The sequence below is a fragment of the Protopterus annectens genome, chromosome 1.part0 (assembly GCF_019279795.1).
Source record: "Protopterus annectens isolate FY-2018-M chromosome 1.part0, PAN1.0, whole genome shotgun sequence".
Taxonomy (NCBI): domain Eukaryota; kingdom Metazoa; phylum Chordata; order Ceratodontiformes; family Protopteridae; genus Protopterus; species Protopterus annectens.
In genome coordinates, this window is record NC_056725.1 from 844,056,409 (window position 1) to 844,074,900 (window position 18,492).

Consider the following 18,492-nt stretch of genomic DNA (forward strand, 5'->3'; position numbering starts at 1 on the left):
GAATCAACTTGTTTTTTCTCTCCTGCAGGACCCTGGGGCTGAAGCCATGGCACACAGCACAGGAGTCCTGCAGGTGCAAAGGCCCCAGACAATAGACACAAGAAGTGTGAGCGTCTGTCAGAGACATTTTCTGACAGCACGCATCACACTTCTTGAATCCAGAGACCTTTGCTTCCTTTGACATTTTCCTAACTGACAGGTGTACACTAACACACACCCAAACACACAGTTATACCCTGTCAGAAAAATTATTAATACTAAAAATAATTAACAAAAAAGTTAAAGTAACTACACAAACACACCCTAGAGAAGGGAAGGCCAAAGGCCCAAGGGAAGAACCAACGGTTCTTTTAATAAGAAAACGGGAAAAATAGGGTCGGGATAAAGATCTATATCCTACACTAATTTAGGAAGAATTAAAGTTAAAGGGGAAAAAGAATAACTTTTTGTATAAAAAGCTAACACTCACCAGGAACCGGTAGAAGCAACCAACCTCGAAGCTGTAGCGGCAAACGAGATCTGAGGTAACTCTCGCCTAGCATTGTGGGATATAAGGGGAGCCTCGAGCCGGTGGAACCAACTCTCGAGCTTTTAGAGTGGCCGAGTCGGAGCCGAGGTCGGCTCCGAACCCATCCAGCAAGAATGAAGGCGAGATAGACAACTTAACATCTATTCATAACCTTCCTATCTAAAATCACAAAACAACTGGCAAAGTGTATCAAATTGTACCATATTATTTCATTCAATCTTATATTCTTGCTTCTAGTACTGGTTTAATAGGGATGTTGTCATTTAACCCTGGCGTGTAATGGCATTTAATAATAATTACCATTTAACTTCCTTTTGCCCCAGGATTAACTTAATGTTTCCACCCCTCAGATTTACTTTAATGTGCTCCAGTACCCCAAACTTGAATGTATGACACTCAATACTCCCTTCCAGATGCCTATATAATGCATTATTGCTGTCCTTTTTCCTAATGCAATACAGATGGTCATATATTCTATTCCTAAGGTACCTGTCCGTTTTGCCCACATAAAAGCTTGGGCAATTGGTGCACTTAGCCAAATATATAACATGCTGGGTGTAACAATTCCCTTTCTTAAATCTAATCTCTGTATGGTTTGCATTTCCTATGATTACAGTTTTTTGTTCTAAAAAAGCCTGGCACTGATTGCAGTGCCCACATTTGTTTGTAAACCCATCTTTCAAATCATATCCTATATTTGAAATCCCTGTTTCAAACTTGTTTTTCAAATTGTATACCGTCTTATAGACACACTCTGGGTTGTCACCTAATTTATTATACACTTCATCATCACATTTCAATATGTTCCAATTCCTGCCTATGATATATTTTACTTCTTTGACATAAGAATTTAATTCTAATATACAGGCTCTCTTACAATGTGTGTTACATTCATTGTGTAAGGCTGAATTATCCTTATTTAAACCCATATCCAAGAGGGGTTTATACTTCTTGCCGCATTCCTTCTTAACGTATTTATGACATCATCAATAAGGGTTTTAGGGTATCACCAGTCACTAAACAAGGTACCAATGTAATTTATCTCACTCACCATCTCCTCATAATCTGATGTCATTCGGGCAGCTCTGATGCATTGCCCCTTCAATATGCTTCTTTTCTGGCTTAATGGATGACAACTAGCATACTCCAAACAGGAGTTACTGAACATGTCCTTTCTGTAAATCTTGGACTTAAAACCTTTAGTAGTATGTGAAATGTAAGCGTCCAAGTAAGGAATTCTTTCTCTGCTACAATTGTATGTACATTTAAGATAGGTGCTAGACTCATTCAGATGATTTACAAAAGAGTCTATGCCCTCTATTGTACCGTCCCATAAAATAAAAATGTCAACCAAAAACCCGAAATAATATTTGATATAACTGAAATATGTTTGTTTGTGTCTTTCGGCTTTTCCCGATTAGGGGTCGCCACAGCGGAACTCTGGTCAGCTAATGATTGGCAGTAGATTTTTACGTGCTGACTTGCCGGGCCTAACGCACAACCTTCAACGAAGAAATGCCCATTCACGCATGTCGCCACACAGAAGACGCTCTAACTGAGAATAGAACGGGCAGCGTCTAACTGTGAGGCGACAATGCTACCGCAGCACCACCACTGCAGTATATTTGATATAACTGAAATATACATTCTTGAAAATGTGCTCTTCTTCCCAATCTAAAAGCACTAAATTAGCATATATCGGGGCACATGCCGCACCCATGGCTACCCTCCTATGTTGACTGTAATATTCACTTTTAATGAAGATGTAGTTATAATCTAGAACTACGAACATAAATTCACCTAGCAAACTAACTTTATCCTATTCATATCGAGTATATTTCTGAATACCATTACTAAACCTTTCCATACCATCCTCTTTGGGGATACAGGAGAAAAGATCCACAATGTCTATAGTTAAAATACAAGTCCCTCCTTCCATACTTCAGGTTTCAAATGACTTAATAAAGTCCCAAATGTCTTTAATTATGTGTGGGACTTTATCGTATACAGATTTAAGCCACCTATCTATTACTGTACCAAAAGGAAAGGTCTTGGACTTACTGCCAGGGATGATTGGCCGAAAGGGGGGATCAAATACATTTTTGTGAATTTTAGGAATGCCCACTATGGTAGCCAAAACTGGATATTCTACATATAAAAATTTATAAAGATCAGGATCAATTCTATTGTCCAACAAAAATCTTTCAAAAATAAGTCTATACGTCTGTATGCAATATTAACTTCATTAACAGATGATGCTTCATATTTGTCAGAGTTGTGTAAAATGTTACATATTTTATTAATGTAGTCAATAGTATCATACAAAACTACATCCCCATCTTTGTCGGGTTTCATTATGCGTATATTACTATTATTGCATAATTCCCTTAATATTTTGCCCCCCCACCCAAGTTGTTCTTTACGCATGATTTCTTACAAACCTCCTGAAATTTATATAACTCATTAGTAACTACCTTCTCCTAAGCTAATAAAGTGGAGTGCACTGGAGGTGTGTATTTACTTTTTTTCTTAAATTCACTACTCTGTAAGATTTCCTTACCATCCTGGAAGTGAAGTGCCAAATTTAATTTCCTTAAGTATAACTTCAATTCAATTAAATTATCAACAATATTAAATTTTGTATGCGGGACATATTTCATTCCCTTAGAAAATAATGAAAAATGTTCTTTTTGTAACTTGAGCTGTGTGTAATTAAAATATTAAAATCTCTTAAATTATATTTAACTTCATTATGTTGGAATATCACCTGTTCCACAACAGAGTCTCTTTTGTCCAATTCTTCCTTCCCCTGTTTGGGGATTGATAGCCCCAATCCCTGTTCACCTGATCTGTGTGCCATTCCTTGTATTCTCCCATCCACTTCTGATTCCTCCCTCCTAAAAAAAGTCTATTGCTGTAATTTCACCTATCATTGATAACGTTGTTGTGTCCAGCTGTTACATAGTGTACCCCATTTCTCCTATTATAACTGAAAGTCTTCACTTCCCCCTTCTTCCATGTGTACACCAAATGTTTTTCATATTGTTCCAAGTCATGCTGTAGTTTGTGACATTTCCTATCAAATATTTTTTTAACTTTTAGTTTCCACAATGTCAAATTGCTTGTTGTATAGTTTCTCCAACTGACCGAACAGTAAATAATTCATAATTAATTCATTCAACTTTTCTAAATCTTTTAACAAGGTACATAATTTATCATTACACTTAATTATAAATTCCATACAATGAATACCAAAACTGTCAAATAACATATTGCATTCTGTAGTATTTTCTTCATTCAAATCAATTACCATTTTTTTTTTAAAAATCGAAGGCCCATAGGCACTATTTTTAACTCAATACATCTACTAAGGTACAAATTATCCAGTTGTAATCCCTTAATAGTGCCCAGCTTCTTACCAAAATCAAATATTAAGTCCTTTAAAGTTTTATTGGCCAGCTGGGATTCCCTCCCAGTTTCTAAGTCCATTTGCAATATATCATTAGATTTAAAAGTAACGTTCATATTAATAAATAAATTTAGCCCTCTACACCCTTTGCTGTCATTTTTCGCAATATTATGGCCTATATCAGTGGTGTTTTAAAAAATAAAAACTGGTCTAGCGCTTTCATCTACTCAATGTAGACTTAATCAGAACACCATTGATTTAATGACAATATGACAACATCCCCATTAAACCAGTGCGAGAAGCAAGAATATAAGCTTGTATAAAATAATATGGTACAATTTGGTACACTTTGTCAGTTGTTTTGTGATTTAGATAGGAAGCTTATATATTGTTTTTTCCATATTGTTGCAATTTACTTGTAGGATATGAGAGATATCCATATATTACATGGTTAATTTAGAACTAGTTTTTTAACTTTTAGTATTCAATAGGTCACATTTTTAACAGTTTTTTTAAACTCAGAGTCATTAGTTTTATTTAATCAGGTTGACTGTGGTTTAAGTGAATATATGACTATTCACCAGCATTTATTAATATTCATCATTACTCATTAATATTTATGAAGTTAATTGATTGCCAATTTCCATTGGTGTACAATTGTTATTTAAGCTTGTTTAATTAAATCAATGGTGTTCTGACGAAGTCTACATTGAGTAGATGAAAGCGTTAAACCAGTTTTTATTTTTTGTAATAAAAGAGTATTATACTAGCCTGTGACTCTTAATGAGTACTTGAGAAGTGGTACATTTTACAGCGTTGCATTCTATTACTGTTTTCTGTGTCCTTATTTTGTGGGATCTGTTCTAAATGATGCAGAGTACCTTTCTTCTAATAATGTGTAGTGTCTGAGAGTGCGTGCGTGTGTGTGTGTGTGTGCCTGTGTGTGAGATACAGGATTCTCACATGCCAGAATCTGCACAAAGCAGGTTACCTTCCCTCTCCGACTCATAATTCGGCAACAGTCGGATGCAGAACAGCGCCACCGTCTGACAGAGTCTCACTTCCGTTTCACTTTTCATTTCACTCCAGACTTGCACTACCATGCCTAAGGAAGTTTCACTTCAAAAAAGCAAAAACAAAACAGAACTAAAGTGAGTAACTGAAGCTGCAGCAATTACAAAGACCTGCCTTTTCCTACGCTCTTAGAAAGTCACAGTTTGAGATTGAGGAGAAAATAAAATAAATAATCAGGTCTAATGCAATAACTGCAGCAGTGGATGTGTGAGCAAGTGTGCAGGCACATGCTAGTAAGGGTTTGCATTGCATATGAGGATAACTAAAACACATTAGTGCAACCTAGTACACAATTATTAGACTGACTTCTGCATGTATATGGCAGAGGGAGTTCTATTATACTGCACTGGATAGGTCTGACAACAGTGCATAATTTATGTTTTTCTGCATTCAATCATATTACAACATCTGAGGTGTACATAGTCAAGGTGCTGTCTGTGTCTGTGTCTTATTAAATACTTGTAAAATTTACATTTTGGATGGAATATATGTCCTCCAACAATTTACATATCCTTTGCCAACTTTGAAACATTAGGCAGAGAACTACTTTACATCAAAAATATAAAAAGAAAATGTATATAACAAATAATAATACAACAAATAAAAATATAACAGACAGACCATTTTCTAAGTGTAACAAAGCCCACTGACAAAAGCATTATCACCTGCTTAGTTACAAGGCAAGGGATGCTACAAAAAAGGACTGATAAGTAGTAAAACTCACTGTGTAATTGATGATTTTAAGAAAAGTTACTGAAAAGATATGCTTAATTTGGTTGATGACTTTTCTGTCCTGGAAAATAAGAATTGTACTGGAAACCATTTTAGTGAAAACTCCCACAAAAAAAGAAATCTGCCAGGAGAAACTTTGAAATTCCATCCAGGCTGAAACAAAAAAGCAGACTGAGTAGAAAAAGTCAGTTCCTTTTTATAGACATAGCAGATTTAGTCAAAAGCAATTTCATGACATTGGAGGTAAGCATATCAGAAAGGATATGATTACATTGTGATGATCAAAAACTATGTAGAACAATAAGGTCATTTCTAACAAAAAGTGAATTACAGACTCAGTTTCATTTTGGGAATTGAGCATGATGAACATAGCACCCATTGCAACACTGTCCAGCTCATTATATCCTCCATAAATATCAATGTGTATCTCATATGATGGTTGTACTTACATGAAGCATCATATTGTTTTGTCTGAATGTATGTTCTGGTCACCAACTCCACATGCACAATGCCATCAAAATGTACACAGAGACCCCTGTACAAGTTATGCCCATCTTGTTCAGTTGTTACCATGACTATCCTCCATATGTACTGCAATACTGAGTCCATAGTATTCTAACTCCTCTCAGTGCTGTCACAACACACCCCCAGCCCATCTATTCGGCATTTACTTCTTTTAACTCACTCACTCCAATGGAGCTTAGGAAGTTTGGCACTGTAACTTTTAATGGGTGGAGCCTAAGCCTTTACACAGAATCAAATTATGTCCCCACATTTCAAATAAATGTTCATATCTCTGGAACCACAAGTATCATGAAAGTAGTATAAATGGCAAACTCTTCAGCACAAAATATTTTTATAGTGGTAGAATTCTTTAGGTTCTATATCCTAAACTGAAATTTATAAGTCACAATAAACACAATAATTATTACATCTGTAATATTTTGTAAACAACTTAGAATATCTCAACAAACACTCATGTTATGCACATACTGTCAGCAGCATTTTAGTCATCTGGTTGAGAACTTTCATATGAGGCTAAGGAGTTCTATCTGTGTTACTTGGTTGTTGACATATTTTAGAAAATTATGAAAATTTTATATATATATATATATATATATATATATATATATATATCATAACAACAACAGCTAATATCTATATACCTGCACTACACACGTCAAATATTAATGCAGTTGAGTTTACTATTGTGTAAGCTATAAGATGGAATCTTTTAAAACCTTGTACATAGCATGGTTTTGGAATTATTGATGTAAATATGAATAAGCAATAGTTGATGCCTAGAGGCGTCAATAGGCGTTAACTGCACATGCACCTGGAAGCGTCAATCGGATGTAATGAGTTAATATTTTCAAAGTACAAGAATCTACATAGCTAAATCACTAACAATGTAAATAATCTGCTCTAATTGTAACTATCTTAATTTATGGGAAACAAAGGATTTGTAGATGGTATTGGAACTACCTTTTAAGTATCAAACAGCTTGTGTCCCAAGTGCTGCCAGAAAATATACACCACAAAGGTAGCCTGTGTTAGCATGTTGTTAAACAGCACTTAAACCTCCTCAGTTGCTTTGTAAATACACACTAAGGGTCCAACATGGCCACGTGCTTTTCAGAATGCAGCCCTACTGCACGTTAAATGTGCTCCAATTTTTGTGTTACTCATTCATAAACATTATAGTGAATACATGGAAAAAACTCTCAGTTAATATTCCTTGTGGGCATTTTTTCCTAATAAACATTTATTACTTATAGATGCACTTAATAGAGTCCTGCTTCTATTCCATCATCCTGCAGGTCATAAATGCAGAAAAATTGAAAGCACTTCATGGATATTATCCTCCATCTGTTAGCATTTTTGATAGTGTAGACTCGCCAGATGCTTTCTACATGGTTCATATGACAGCGAAATTAATAAAGCTAAAAAAGACAAGAATGAAAATATGAACTCAATGACCTATGAAACAACATAATAGAGCTTTTGAGTGTAGAAAATTATTTCTCTGGATGAGTGTTCACAAATGATTAGTTGACCAGGTTTGCTTCTGGTACCAGGAAGTGAAATAAAACACCCAACTACACACTGGACGACCATAGCAATTGGTATCGTAGTATCTGAACTTGGTGTCTTTCACCTACAAAATGAAAATGGTCACTTACAGATTTATACTGGAATATGCAGATTAAGCACAAGCTATATGTGCCACTTTCTATCTTCAAAGAATATAACTAAGAAGAACCACAATTCTGGGCTTAGGAAATCTTACTTAAAACTTAGTATTTAAGTGGCCTGTAAAACATACAAATTAAATCTGGATTCAGTGTAATGCACTACGTTTTAGCTTTCATCTACTCAACTTAACTAGGAAAAGATGATAAAAGTAAATATTTTTAAAATTAAAAAAAAAAATGCCCATCTAAATAACTCTGGCATAATCATCCCTGTTGCAACTGCAAGCATGACAGCTGAGGCAGAATTTCAAAAGTCAAACTTTGTTTGTTGCAAAGTCTCCTCTACACCCATACCTCCTTGGAGGAGTTTTGCCCCAGCTCTCTATACCTCTTATATACCACCTCTGGTACGTCTGCAACTTGGGATAAGGGAAGAACTTAATGTAGTCCAACTTCTGACACTTAACATCTGTGAATGTAATTATGGCAGGAGGCCAAGGATAAATGTTTATGTCCCCTGGTGGGCATTTATGACCTTCGGAACTTAACTATTAAACACAAGCGTTCTTCTTGGTTCTAAGCTGCAATTGAAGGTAATTAAACCTGTGACTACTATGTATGTAGTTCTTCTTAGCTCTTATTCTCTGACAATTACACTCCATACAAAATACTAAATGGGAATTAATGACATGGGCAACGGAAATGCACAGACATTCTAACTAAATATTAATGTGAAATTTCATGCAGCCAGTTACCACAAACTACTCACGTCCCTTCATCTTTAAGTCAATAATCTACCTTGACACATCTAGTAATAAGTCTGTATGGCTTTACATGTCTTTTTTTTTTTTTTACATTAGGCAAATTAATAAATAAGCGCTGTCAGTGGCGCAATAGGTAGCACACTCACCTTTGGTGCAGAAGGTTGTGGATTCTACTCCCACACCAGGCAGATGGATTACTGACACTGCAGTGCAACATAAGGGAGGGTGCTGCACTCGAGTGCGCCATCCTTCAGATGAGACATTAAACTAAGGTCCCATCTGCTTGACCTTATGGTTGCTTAGGTGGCACCTATCAAAAAGAGTAAGGGAAGTTTCCTGATGCCCTGGCCAAACTGCCCACAGTAATAACACCACCTCAGCCCCCCCAAAAAAAGACCAATAGCCTAGAGGGACTAACCCAGTCTACAAAGGATGGATGGTTAAATAAAATATAATAAATTCCACAGACATTAACTCAATTATCCCACTACTGCACAACCTGAAAGTCGTGCTGTCCTAGCACTTTTACATGAGTTTTTCAGGACCATCTCCAGATCTTGTCATACTTCTCAACTGTACACATTTTTGCAGAATGTCCAGGTTTTTGCCTTCTATGTTTGGTCTGTTCCTCATAAATTGTTGGTGTTCTGGCAAATCATTGAGGACTGAAGTCAGAAAATTATGACAGACATTTGAGTTTCAGACTTCATATCTTTCAGAAAATTTATGCTAATGCAAAATCTGTTATTCTATCACTGCTCTGTGTTTGTAAGAGCAATATTTAAGAAATTGCCCCTATTTTTACCTTTGCCCCCCCATTATTTATGGCTAGATTTCTTGCTGTAAGAGGTTGAGAGTTATGCCTTAAGGATGGAGGCAGGACCATATGGTAATTGCTACATTTGCAAACTAGGAAAGGAAAACAACACAGTCATCTAGATAAGATGTCAAAGTAAGACCAACACCAAACTATAAAAATGACTGAAACTTACTATGTAAAAAAATCCATTAATGTATACAGTACTAAACAAAAGCTTAGGTTCATAGGCAAGTAACAGCCAATCAATCTGCAGACTATTGCAAGCCTAAACATACCTCTCAACCTCTTAGAGAGCAAGAAATCTGGATAAAGCCATAAATAAATGTGGGACAAAGGCCTAAAAATAGGGACAGTTTTTAAATATTGCTGTTACAAACTCAGAAAGTTGATAGAACAGGTTTTCCATTAGCATGACTTTTCTGAAGGATATGAAGTCTGAAACTCAAATTTATGTCATTTTCAATCATCAATCATTAATTATTTACCATTAATTTGCCAGAAAACCACAATTTTATGAAAAACAGAACAAAAATATGAGGACAGAATGTGGACATTCTGTGAAAATATGAACCGTTGAGAGGTATGCTAGCCAATCATTCCTTGTTGCAGTTGCATGACAATGCAGGTGTTCTTAATAATGCTGTTAGTAGGACAGCATTGCTTTGGTAAAACAAAGAAAGAACTGGACCGATTAAACAGCAGAACAGAAGTGGAAATACAGAGGAACTATCACAGAATACTACAGAGGAAACAGCACACTACACACATTGGTGTACATTAATCCCGCACACCACTTTTCTGTTCAAAATTCATGTTTTCCACAAGGTTATGATCTCATGGGCTGTGTATTCAATGTCCTGTTGTTATGTGAGAACAGAAATGCTGTGTAAGAATGTGTTGCTACTTACTCTCTTAAAGAACCACTACAGTCAGAAAATGAAAAAAAAAAGTTTGTGTTGCACACTGACCATCAGGGCAATGATAATGCCTCAGTATCATCTAAATGCTTATTATAAAGCTGGTCTGCGCTAAGACTGCATGGAGGTGGTTATCATACTGACAAGAGTTTGTTTTCCAGCTGAAGCTTCTTCTCTCACAATACACTCAATGTTCTACCAGTATGACATTTTATACTTGTGTGTTCCTTGCTTACCTTCACCACCTGTGTTGCAGAGTACATTTCTAGCAGAAGACCTCACTGAAATTTGCTTTTTGCTATGCAGATTTGGTCATAGCACATGAATGTAGGGTAGTAGTTTTTTTTTCTTGCTTCAACTGGATGAATCCATGCAAGTTATTTAAAATGAGGCCATCACTGCAACCATCAAGGTCAAAAGCATTGGTTAAAGGAGCACACTTGTGGAGTGTGTGCTTAATTCCAAAATTATATGTATGTGTATGGCCTGCAAAGTCTTTTACATTATGCACCTTCTCATTACTAAATGGGTTCTGAAGTGTTAGAACTATTGGGCACATGATACTTTCCCAGACAGGTGAAGTCTCCCTCCCTATCACATAATATATCACTTCCACCTGCTTTTCCAGTTCTTTCCCACTGTAAGTTTCCAGCACACATTAAATGGTTCCAGGTTGCTCCCTATATATTTTGGATATGTTAGGACACTTGAATGAAACTGGCTGAGACATTATTCTTTTTGTTGCTTTAAGTGCTGCTCTAGTGTTTACAGTTTTCACAGTTTGTGAAGTGTTCATTTTTTTGTCATGATTCCTTACCATGGTCTCAGGTTGCTTCTTGTAAATGTTTTAATATTTTTTAGGACAGATGAACAAATCTGAGTGAAAAAACAACAGAGATGAAATAGATAATTAGGTGGTGTTCTAATTTTTATAATTTTCACCATTTGCAAGGATCTCAGTTTATTGTCAATATTCCTCTTGCGCCTTGGCCAAATTACAAAGTGCAGCCAGCTTCCAAATGTGCTCATGGGAAGCAAGCTTTACTGGCTGACAGACAATCAAAGTGCTCCACCTGTTTAGGAAAAATGCATACTGCTGCTAGGTTCTCAACTTGCTAAAAATTCAACAGTGCTACTGCATCATAAGTGCAAAGTTTACATTTTCTTCTGTCCTAAGAGGTTTGAAGCTACAGCCTTAGGATGTTAATGCAGATTTGCCTTCTTCCTTTGGTGGGGCCCTCAGAGAAGGTTCCTTAGTTAAAGCTGACTGGCATAATTGCAAGTTAGAGATGTCAGAATTCAGGTCACGCTTCTGACAAACGAGTTAAAGAAAAGTCGCTCCAGCTGCAGCAACAGCTTTGGGATGTTACTATAATGCTACATTTTTGCTTTGGTCAGGAACCTGAAGATTCTTAAGTTATAGCTGGCATGCACAAGCTGGAGATCTCACAAATCTGTTCAGGCTTCCAAAATAAGACAAAACAAAAGCAAGTTGATTACTTAATGCTGCACTGAATCGAACAGTTAGTTTTATCCTTTTCGCTGATTACAGATGTACAAAGATAGGTGTACTGAAATATGTCTGCAGTTTGCTGACACAAGGGGCTGAGGGATTAACCCCTGCTTGTGTCCCAGATGACCCAAGAGCAGCCATCACTTCTTGCACTCGAGATGCAATGTGGGAAGGTAGGAGTGAGCGGCCACAGTCAGTTTGTATAGCCTAATGTGAGGATGAAAATATATGCAAGGCATACAGCGTATGGACTGGGGATGTGCATCTGTCTTTGTCATGTCCTGTCCACATGTTAGCCCTCTGGCATGTGCAGTAATGTAAAAAAAAAAACATGTAGTGAACTAGTCTTTCAGACACACTCCAACAGTATTCCCAGAATGATCGAAGGAAGCAGTGGAACAAGAAAATCATTTTATTAAGCGATAAAAACACTAATAAAATAACTGGTAAGCACTTTCATTTAATAAAGTATTAAACTTCATCAGACACCATGTTCTTTACATCACTTCCTTATATACTCAAGTAGTTCAAATTCATTGGATGAAAAAAATGCAGATCAATCAATAAACCCACCACCATAGCTTGCCTAAAAGGTACCACATACACAATAAAACCCAAAGAAATGTATATGTGTATATATGTATGCTTTCTAATGGAAAAACTTAATAAAATAAAATACTGAATAAGCATTACTGAAAACTTTTGTATAAAATATGACTATAATATGCTAAAAAAATTTTCTCTCCAATGCTTTTAACCTTAGCACTGGGGTAATAGAGCTACACTCATTTATCCCCGGCTAGCTGTCAGCCTGCAAACAGATTTGCCATCTAAGTTCCTTAGATTCTAAAAGTAGCCCCCATGGTTTTTTGTCATTAATTTCAACCTGATCAATGACTAAAAATCTAAGCTGATGCTCTAAATTGTCACAAACATGTTTAGTTAAGGCATTATTTAAGTTATGTTTTCTTACAGCATTGTCATGTTCATAAATCTGTTGACTAAATTTCCTCTCCGTTTTACCTTTGTAAAAGGCTGGGCATGAGTCACAAGATGCTAAATAAATCACTGCTTTTGAATTGCAGTTATATTTTCTCTTTATATGGTATGTAGAACTTCGTACCATAAAATTTTGTTACTTGTATTTTATGACACCATGCACATGCCCCGCACTGAAACATACCATGCATACTATGAATATTCATAAACTGTTTCTCCTTAAATATGTCTTTAAAATTCATTCTCTTTCTGTAGGTAATGATGGGTCTTTCACCTATTTATTTTCTAATGTTAGAGTCATCTGTTAATATAGGCCAGTTCTTTTCAAATATGGACCTTAACTTTCTAAAGTTTTCACTAAATGTAATGATTAAAGATCTTGAAAAATCGGACTTGTTCAGTGCCATACTTTTCCATGTCTGTAGTTATACCAGGCTCTACCATAGAATAAGCTACCTCTTCTACTATTGTGTCTGTAGAGTGACATTCATCTCCCAGAATGGGCTGAAAATATCCATTCTTTCTTTCCCTTGTGACTTCCTGAATCAAGTCATTGATTAATTCTACAGGGTATGCTCTTTTAAGGAACATCGAGTGTAAAGCATTACACTCCTGAATAACATCTTCATGTCCGGTGACCATTTGAGCTGCCTAACTAACTGTCCCTTCACTACAGACCTTTTTTGATGTGAACTACTGTAGTGAAGGAAACAGAATAAATCTCTTTCCTGTGAATTGTGTTGACATATCTCCCTTTCATTTCATCCTTAAATAAGTGAACATCCAAATAATTAATAAAACTGACGTTCACATTCGAAGTGAATTAAAAGAATGAAGTGGTGTTATTTATGTATTCCAGGAATTGCTCAAGTGTAGCCAGTGATCCCTTCCATATATGGCAAATATCATTCTGGAACCTATGGTATGTCCTAATGTGGTTATTGTAGGAGGACTGAAAAACAAAACGTTTTTCCCAATATGCCATGAATGCATTGGCGTATGGCCCACCACAATGTGAACCCATGGCAATACCACTTTTCTGTAAATAGTACTTGTTATTGAATGTTATATAGTTATTACTAAGTACCAGCTCTAATAGCTCCACTATTAGGTAATAGTATCATGGGGGGGGTCCTATGTTCTATAAGTGTTTCGTGGACCCACTCCAGTTGAATGTCCTGTGGTATAACTGTGTAAAGGTCACATACATCTATGGTCACCACTATATCTGTTTAGCTGTATTGTACTTTGTTTAAAGAAGCCAAAAAGGTCCACGAGTCCTTACAAATCTGAAGTTCTTCTTTTAGTATTTTCCTTAATTTGAAATCTAAATCTTGTGCACAAGCTGAGGTTAGTGAATCCCTCCCATCCACTAAAGGTCTGATGAGGGGAGGGGGTGTAGACTTTTATGGATTTTGGGGATCCCAAAAAAACACTGGTATTCTAGGGGTCATAATGTTGAGATAGTTGTATAAGTGTATATCTATCCTTCTTTAGAGGAAAATATCACTTAATTGAGTATAGACCTTCCCATATGCTCCATTTAGTTCATTAAGTGTAGTCTCCTCATATGTGTCGGTCTCTAGCAGTTCATTCATGTTGTTATTGTACATGTCCAGACTCATAATGACTACCCCACCCCCTTATCACGCTTCATAATTCTTATTTTTTCTTTTTACAAATTCTTTACAAGTTGCCACTCATTTTTGTTAAGATTCATCTTACCATCCAAGAACCTGCTTTTACATTTATATATGTTCATAAAATCTAGTTCAGATAATTTTTCATCTTTTTTTTTCTTTTACCCACCCTACTTCTCAAGGGGCAGCTCTTTTACCTGAATAATCATCTTTTACAGGAGATTTGAATATGGTGTGCCTTGTACTGACTACTGATAGCTTAAGAGTCCATTTCCAGTGAAGCTGGAATGATCCCGTCTCTCCCGCCACCCAGGGTTCACTCCTACACTATAAGAACTAATCATCGATGAATGACTCTTATACCCTTACAACATGAACATATACATTTGTAGTCCATCACTATAACACATTCAGCGTACTGTAATATTACCTCTTCTTGACTTCAACTGCCACTATAGGTTTTCTATCCAATTCCAAATTATTATTTTACATTCTTAGTTACCAAGTAGTTAAGTAAAATAAACAGTAAAAATAAGTTTTTTAAATATATATACTTTTGGTTCTATCCACCCTTGACCAATAACTGTGAAGTTCCCAATTCTTATTAGTCAGTTCATTCTGCCCTTTCTTCCAGCATTGCAGGATACTGGAATTGGGAGATGTGAAGTTGAGAAGGTGACAGCCAGGGATTGTGGAGGTCGTCAGATGTGGTTTTGCATGCTCTAAACTTCTTCCCGATGAACATTGAAGGGCACATCAATGGAGTGAGACCTCGGCTGCTGGCCAAGTGATGTGTGGCTGTACACGTACACACACACACACACACACACACACACACACACCAAAAACAGCTGCCTTACTATGTTCCACATAGCAGGGCAATGCATGCATCCTTGGACCTTCTTGCTGCTACACCACCTAACTGCCACCAGCAGGCACACATGCAGCAAACTGAACCACCTTAATCTCTCATGGAATGGAGGTGGTATCCTCAGGTCTTAACTTCCATCCTCCAAACAAGCTGCTCAGATACCCATCCTCACTATCAAAACCCAGACTGTCAGGGCTGCACTAAGGACTCCACCTGGCAGCATTTTGTGACACTTTAATAGTCTTGCTTCCTCATTTTCTTTGCTTCTTTTGGTCCCCTTGTACAATCTTTCTAAAAATTTTAGCTCTGTTTTATTACACAAATCTTTTTTCCATCCCTTTTAGATTACACTTTCTGCTTGGCCACCTTTTCTGTTTTGGGTCAGCTCATCTAATTTCACAACCATGACACTTGCTTGTTTCAACATTTCCTCTACTACATCTGAAGCCTATTTACTTATGTTATAGCAGATTTTTCCTTGGTACCTTGCATGTTTCACCCTTTCTTCTGTTACTTCTGAAGCATAGTTATTTGTTTATTCATGTCACAAAAATATTTGTGTAGTACCTCACACTCTTTCTTCAAGTTCTCTCCAAGTGGCACTCCACATTATTCATGTTCACTCTAAATATTTTTGTCATATGTCTTTATGACTTTACATAACAAAATTATAACTACAATTACTGTGCACACAATTCTAAACACTTTAACTTCTAAAAATGTCCCTTTCAGTTACTCACCTGAGGCATGCCAGGGTTAATTTTCAACAAACTTTTATTTACTCAACAACCCAAGAAAAAGCATTTTAATCCAATACAGACTTCCTCAGAATTTATTAATCATTTCTGTACCTGTTTTTACATACTTCAGCTCTTAATCACACTTGCACAACCCTTAGCATGTGACTCGTGTCATTCATTAAAACATTTAGAAAACATTTTTAAAACTCTTTGTAACTTCATTCAGTCTAACTTTAGATGCATTCCAGCCTTATAATACATATTTACACACACACACACACACACACACACACACACACATGTATAACCTTACTCTGCATAGTTATAATTTACATGCTTTTAAAATTAGAAAGCTTGCAACTGAAACACATTCATTTGTACCCTGGGAGTGAGGGCGTAGTCAGCATGAAATCTCAACAGCCATCTTAACTCTCTCTGTTCTAATAAATATTCCTAAAGCCTCTCTCCAACAATGCCCTCACTTCAAGAACAATTTTAATACTTCCCAATTTCTTTCAGTAATCATTGTTGTGTATGTACATTGTCCATCATATTTCATAATCATGGCTTTATTATATTTGTTGCCCTCTTGTGACCTAATATTACCATCACAATTTCCCAATAAGGGCTTGTACACCCCTATTCTTCTTCAGTGTATTGCTTCAGGGGAATACAGATAATCATAATAACCTCAACTATTTGGATTTTCTGCAAATACAGAGATCAGAGTGGATAATGTTACAGAATTACAAGAGAAGTGTTTTCCAAAATGAACTGTTGATGGCCGCAATGTGCGTTTATGTGTTGGGTGGGCACAGGGTGAAAAACCCAAACAAATGAAATAGATTTTATATATATATATATATATATATATATATATATATATATATATATATACACACACACACACACATACACACACTTACTTTTCTACTCCAAAACCTGCTACACTTTCTCCCTTTGGATACTGATTACTAGGCCGCTAGTTAGGATGATAACATTTCTAAAAGATGCAAATTTTCTCAGCAAGTCCCTAAAGCACTGCAACAGTTTTAAGCAGTCTTATTTTTACCTTATTGACAATACCCTGCAGTCTATAGAAACCTTTCTTTTACAGCTGCTCGATTCCTTTTCCTGAGTGTCAGGATACATTCATCTGTTGGGAGCAGGACTCTGAATTCTGCATCTGCTCCATGAGTTAAACCAGCCACTAATATATGTACCACTCTTAAGATTGCGTTTTTCTTAGTTTTTTTTAATGCACCCTTTTCCTGTTGCACCTGTTGAACACTGTCCAGAAAAGCACATTTCACTGTTGTGGAGCATTCTGAGACCATTTCAAGTTTTTTCAGGATCATCATCTCCTTTCGGCTTATCCCAGTTAGGGGTCACCACAACAGAACAACGGTCCACAGAACAATTGGCAGTGGAGTTTTATGGTGCCGAGTTGCCAGCCTGGCACCCAATCTTACAGAGAAGGCACACACATGCACACACTCACACCTAGGGCCAATTGAGAGCATCCAGTCCACCTACAGTATGTCTTTGGGATATGGGAGAAAAGCAGAGCACCCAGAGGAAAACCACGTGACCACAGGGAGGACATGCAGACTCCACACAGAAGGCACCGCAGCCGAGAATTGAACCGGAGAACCTCTTGCTGTATGGTGGCAATGCTAACTGCTGCACCAAAATAAAACACAGACAATGGCTGTAAACTATGTACCCACATAAGGATTGCTTCAGCAATACCCATATTTATGGGGATATAACACAATTAAGTACTTAGGAGTATGGATTAAAAAGGATTCTGTTATAGAAGTTAAGGATACATGAGAAGAAACTAAACTAAAGGTAATACAAAAACTAAGAAAGTGGAAGCTCTTTCTTATGGATATGGATAGCAAGATACAAGCAGTGAAAGTGTTTTTAGTCCCTTTAGTTTTATACACAGGTCAGGTATTTTTATCAATCAGAGGAGAACTTATGGATAGCAATTAATAAAGAGTTGAAGGATTTTATCTTGGATTGGAAGAGGGCAACAGTCAAGTGGGATAAGCTGATCCTCCCAAAAGAACAAAGTTTAAGTGGGATAAATTGATCCTCCCAAAAGAACAAGGACTAGGATTACCTGATTTGCCGGGATATTTTAAAGCTACACATTTAAGGTTCTTATACATAATACAAACAGAAAGCTACAATTCTTAGTGGAAAGAGATGAAGAAGAAGTAGGGAGTAATTCATGAAATAAGAAAAGAATGGGATTTTGGGCACAGATCCTTTTTTCAA

General features: G+C 36.5%; 1 protein-coding gene across 1 annotated transcript in view; it reads right to left on the reverse strand.

The window, feature by feature from the left end:
- Positions 1-18,492, reverse strand: part of SYNJ2 (synaptojanin 2) — a 1,514,156-nt gene that overhangs the window by 953,184 nt on the left and 542,480 nt on the right. The window lies entirely within an intron of this gene.